Here is a 5,965-nt window from a genome sequence, read left to right on the forward strand (position 1 = left end):
TGTTGATATGAAGACATGTAGGAGAATTATAGGGTGGTTAGCAAGAATGAAAAAGTAACTGGTATGTCTAATGAATAGTGGGAGATGTGAAATGGCACAAAAGGGACGAAGGATGAGAGGTTTCAAAGCATAATATATCAGGGAGAACGTGAGGGGTTTCAAAGCATAAGTTTCGGTTATGGAAGGGGAAAGGATGCGGTCATGGTGTGATGGTACAGCCCCAACAGCGTGGTGGCCTACACACCCGGAGGACTGATAGGGAGCGTGCGGCCGCCACAGAGGAATACATCAGGGCACAACATGGGAAAGACGGGCCTCACCATGGGGCATGCGGAGGAAGAGTAGACGGGATCAATGTCGTCTCCTATGCGCACGTGCAGTAGAAGCTTGCCGTCGGGACTCAGGACGGCGGCGGCGCAGCACAGACGAACAGGGAAGAAATATTTGGGATGAACGAGCTTTTTCTATTTCCTCTCGCAACAATGAACGGGTACATATCAGGAAGCTGCGCGTATTCACGGACTGGGCAAGCTGCGCATGTTGGACAGGGCCCTCTGGGCCTACAACCTATGCGGCCCAATCAATCACCACTCGTCTAACTCATTCTGAGGAGCAGCAGCCCGATAACGTTGCCTTGAACGGCCCGCACGGGTGGAGGGGTAATTAACTGTTATGAATGACCTGTGCGATGACTGAGCTAATCCCGAGCGTACGTGATAGTGATCCAATGGCTGAGAGTGTCAAATCGCTGAGAGGCCTCGTAGATAGCTCTATTATACTGTTTCTCAATATGGCGCTTCACATGGATGTGCATGCCATACATGGCTCAAACCGAAGGCCTACTCGGCACAATAAGCCCACCTGGCTATTCAGCTAGCCAGCCAAGTCTCGATCACAATCGGATCGGGAGAGCTTGAGCGCCACCCCTGTTTCTGACCTCGTGCTCGTCCCGCCCATCTCGGGAGACACCGTGGACACATGTCGGAGTAATGGGCCACGGGTAGGCTAACCCGAGGCCCAGAACCTTTCAAGACATCGGGGCTGACTACGCCCCTCAAGACTCCAGATGAAGAGCCGCCTTCTGGAGGACGGCTGCAGGAACAGTCGGCTGCCTGCATGCAGCCGAGTCCTAGAGGCGAGGTCAAGACCGGCCGACTCCCGCCTGGCGGCTTCCAGAGAAGTCGACCACGGGGAGTTGGCCCACGGCACCAATGAAGCTCATGCCCTCATCAGGGGTGATGGGACGGGGAGTGGCAACAGTGAAGCCCACTCCCTCCCCCTTTTCCAGGAGATGGCCAGGCCACAATGCGCTGTACCAACGGAGATCTCCGTCTGGCGCGGCACTGTTGCCATGCCATCCTTGACATCAGCAACAGTGGGCGGAGTCCTGTGCCCGCGGCGGCCTGTCAGTATGGTCCACGGACGATGGGCCCTACCGGTCAGCGAGAGTCCAGAAGACGGCAAGAGCGCCACCAGTCAGACCCGTAGGGAGCCGGCCATCGGGAGTCCGCCTGCCCCTCCCACGGGTTCCCCGCGCCATTAACCAGACGTGACGGGGAGTGGCTACAGTGATCACCCGCCAGGCGGCGGGGCTGTAGCCACGACCCCATGACCAAGCATGCGTCATTAGAAGTACGGCTAGAGTAATTAGCAGCCGACAAGACCCGCAAGCGGCTGGTACGGCCTGTCCGCTCCGGACCAGACCAGTCGGCGGGGCCCACCAGTCGGCGGGCCCCAGCAGTCGGCGGAAGGGCCGGCAGGGGAAGAGACTGACGACTGGGCCCTACGCCCAGTCAGTTTACCATTGTATCCCTGGGGGTAGGCCTATATAAACCCCCCAGGGAACCCATGCAAAGGGTTCGGACCCACTAGAACTAGACCAGATCATAGAAGGGGGGAGAGAGCTAGCCCTGCCTTCTCCTACCTTCAGGATACAGCTCGAGGAGCGCCCTTGTATTCACTTTGCTTAGTGATCATGCGAAGACCCCGCAGAGCAGTACTAGGGGTGTTATCTCCTAGGAGAGCCCCGAACCTGGGTAAAGTATGTCGGCGTTCGTGTCTACGCCTCATCCCGTTTCCAGGCACCGGCGACGTTCTACTCGCTCCCACCATGATAAGCTATCCGTTGGCATATGTCGCACCCAACCCCCGACATTTGGCGCCCATCCTGGGGCTTTATGCACCGTCGTCCGGAGACCTGTTCTGGACGGGAACCCTTTTCCTCACTGGCGAGCGCAGCCAACCTGGCATGCCAGAAGGAGTCTGCGCCGATGCGCTGCATGGAGCTGAAATCGCCTGCGCGGCCAGTTGCCTCGCCGACCTTGTCGGTGAGGTCCGCCTCTGCGACGAGCCCGCATCCGACGCGGGCACAGGTGGCCCCAAGAGCCTCCTCGCGGGTCTCCTCGATCAACTCCACGTCGCCGACGAGCCAGCTGGGGACTTGGAGTCCGTAGGCTCCACCGATCCGATGTTGGTCGGCTCCGACACCGCGTCGCTTGACACGTTCCGCACCAACGTGGTGGTCTACGACGAGCCGCTCCCTTGCGCGGAGAGCAGCGGAAGCACCGTCACGGAAGTGCTAGTCATTGATCACGGCGAGCACTCCGGCGGGGGTGATTATGACCCGCTCAACGCGGCGCTGCAAGACCTGACAGCGCCTATTCCCGAAGACGCTGACGCCGAGACGCTGGACGCACGCCGCCTTCAGCTAGTCGAAGGCGCCAAAAAGCTGGCCAGCATGAGACGCCTGTCAGAGGCCTACCAGCGCGAGATGGACCGCGCTATGGGCGGCACGCTGGCTCCAGCTGGACCTAGACGCATTAGCACAGTCCGGCAGCGCGGCGTGGCCATTGCCGACCTGTTCGGGGCAAATCTCCCCATTTACTCCACGCCTGCGGAGAACATCCGGGCCGCCCAGGCGGCGGCGGACGAGCTGGACAAATTCGAGGGCGAAGTACGTCGCTTGATGACGAAGCGCGTCCAGCGACTCTTTAACGCGGCTCCGGAGCAGAACGAGGCCGGCTGCCGCACCGATGCGCCGCACTGGCAGAATGATGACCTGCCTCCCCGCCGAGACCAAGGCGCGACATCTCGGACGCCGACTGGTGGTGTCCGCGGAAGAAAGGACAAGGAGCCGGCTGCCAGCCGCAGTCGGATTCGCATCACCATAGAGCGCGACCAAGACGGCCACCCAAGAATAGTGGAACGACGGGACGACTGTCCGCCTCCTCCCCCTCGCAGGGAAAGGCGAGTCTCCCTACCGCATGTTGATCACCCGACGCTCGGCGACCTCCTTGGACGCCGAGAGTGAGTCGGAGAGAAGGACGCCCGCCACCGGATCGACCATCTCCATCGATCCCTGACGCTTGAAGAAGAAGATGAGCTGGGTCTGCCGTGTTTCGGCCCCCACATTCGAGACGAGCCCTTTCCCAAACGGTTCACGCTCCCCAGAGATACACCCAAATACACCGGCTCCGTGAAGCCGGGAGACTGGCTAGTCGACTAGTCCACGGACGTTAGCATAGCAAATGGCAACAAGCGTGTTGCCATGAAGTATGTTCCGCTCATGCTCCAGGGCACGGCCCGGACATGGCTGAATAGCTTAAACCTCCACAGCATCAACAGTTGGGTTGACTTTGTCTCCCTAAACTCTAGCTCGATCGTGAGAGAGAGAGAGAGAATTCTGAGAGGAAGAACACGCAGAGACACTGAAGTTGTTTTTGTGCTGCGCTCAACACCTGCAGCTTTTCTGTTTTTGCTCTTCTTATTCATCAAGAGTACACCAACGTGCCCGAGCAACGTGCTCCACTACTGACCACGTCCATCCCCATGATCCGAGCTTTGTGCTGGGCCTACTACGACTGAGCCAAGGCGCACAAAACGCAACTAATTGGCGAGAAAAAATGCTAACAGAAAAAAAGACTAGCTACTATCGAAACTGAATGTGTCTAGTGACACTTATCTTAAGAAAACAAACTAAATTCAGAGAAGGCGGAGGGAGACAGGGTTTAAGCCAACAATCTCCCCCACAACCCTGGAGAACGAGCTTGACGTCGACGATCCCAATCTTGCCAAGCAACTGCTGGAAGCGAACACGGCTCAACGGCTTCGTCAGTATGTCTGCTTTCTGCTCCCTCGTTCAGATGAACTCCACGGCCACCCATCTCTTCTCAACATAATCACGAATGAAATGATATCGAAGGTCGATGTGCTTACTGCGATCATGTAGAACTGGGTTCTTGCAGAGGGAGATCGCAGACCTGTTGTCAATGAACAGAGAGGACGGCATCGCTGGTTGATTCATTAGCTCGCCGAAGAGACGCGCAAGCCAAATGCCTTGGCAAGCTGCCGTCGCCGCCGCAATGTACTCCGCCTCGCAAGATGAGATTGCGACGACCTTTTGCTTCAGAGATTGCCAGCTGACGGGGCTTTCACCAAGAAAGAACAGCACGCCAGAAGTGCTCTTCCTAGTGTCCACGTCGCCGTCGTGATCAGAGTCGCTGAAGCCTGACAGGGACTCACTGTCGCCGTAGCGGTACACGCAGCTGTAGCTCAGCGTGCCTGCTATGTATCGAAGGAGGTGCTTCACTGCTGCATAGTGGTCTGCTGCTGGTGCCTCCATGAACCTGCTTAGGAAACCCAGGGTGAACGAAATGTCCGGGCGAGTGTGTATGAGGTACCTTAGGCTGCCGATCATGCTGCGGTAGAGCGTTGCGTCCACTGCGGCTTCCTTGCTTTCCTTTCTCAACGGTCACCGTGGCTCCATAGGAGTGCGAGTTGGATAGCACCCCGTCAGCCCAGTTTTGTCGAGCAGCTTGGAGGCGTACGCTGCCTGTGTGATCGTGGTGCGTCCACGCTCCTGCTTCACTTCCAAGCCGAGGTAGTTGCGAAGTAGGCGCAGGTCGCTCATGCAGAAGAGCTGCTTCATCTCCTCCTTGAACCCGGGCACCTCCTGTTCCTTTGCACCGGTGATCACCAGATCGTCGACGTAAACCGCAACGATGAGCAGGCTCTCGCCGGTTCCACACGCGTACATGCCGTGCTCCGCGACGCCGCGCGTGAACCCGAGAGATGTGAGACTGGCATCCAGCTTATTGTTCCATGCTCTTGGAGCTTGACACAGACCATACAGAGCTTTGTGCAGCCAATACACAGCCTGCTCACGCTCCTCCGCGACGAACCCAGGTGGCTGAGATACATAGACCACTTCCTTGAGGTCGCCGTTCAAGAACGCACTTTTGACATCCATGTGGTGCACTTGCCAGCCACGGTGCGCCGCCAGCGCCAGGATGAGCCGCACGGACTCTAGTCTGGTCACCGGTGCGAACACCTCCTCGAAGTCCACCCCAGCGCGCTGCATGTAGCCTTTAGCAACGAGATGGGCTTTGTGCTTGACGACGTTCCCTTCCTCATCCTTCTTCAGCTTGTACACCCATTTTAGGCCGATCGCTTGATGACCTGCAGGGAGCGTGGTGAGCATCCAGGTGTTGTTGTCGTCGATGGACTGCAGCTCGTCGAGCATCGCCCGGCGCCAATAGTCCTCGTGCTGGGCTTCGGCGAAGGATGTCGATTCCTCCCCCGTCACTAGGTGCAGCTCCTCATCATCACCACTGTCCTCTGATGGCGGGGGGCTCTCAGCACCTCCTGGTACTTTAGAGGCTGAGCCAAGCAGCTCCTTGACCAGGCGATATCGATGTGGTGCAGAGACCTTGTCCGCGTTGTCGAACAAATCCGGCTGTACCGCCGGTGGTGACCAAAGGGTACCGGCGTGGTCTCTGGCATGACCACATCCGCTCCTCCCCCATGCGTGGGCGGCGACGTGGCCACGGGCGTGTTGGGGACGATGCTGCCTGCAGCAGACGAGGCAGAAGACGAACTTGCATAGGTAGGTGACGACGCTGCTCTTAATGCTGCAGCGACCTTGGTGATGCCGGTTCTTGCGGCGTACGCAGGGTACTCGACGGTA

General features: G+C 58.3%; 1 pseudogene; it reads right to left on the bottom strand.

Annotated features, from left to right (window-relative positions):
* Window positions 1-4,138: 4,138 nt before the first annotated feature.
* On the bottom strand, window positions 4,139-4,696 carry LOC147980716 (secreted RxLR effector protein 161 pseudogene; annotated as a pseudogene).
* Window positions 4,697-5,965: the final 1,269 nt, after the last annotated feature.

This window comes from Triticum urartu, chromosome 3A (assembly GCF_056163025.1).
Source record: "Triticum urartu cultivar PI428250 chromosome 3A, HENAU_Tu73, whole genome shotgun sequence".
In the NCBI taxonomy this organism is placed as follows: Eukaryota; Viridiplantae; Streptophyta; class Magnoliopsida; order Poales; family Poaceae; genus Triticum; species Triticum urartu.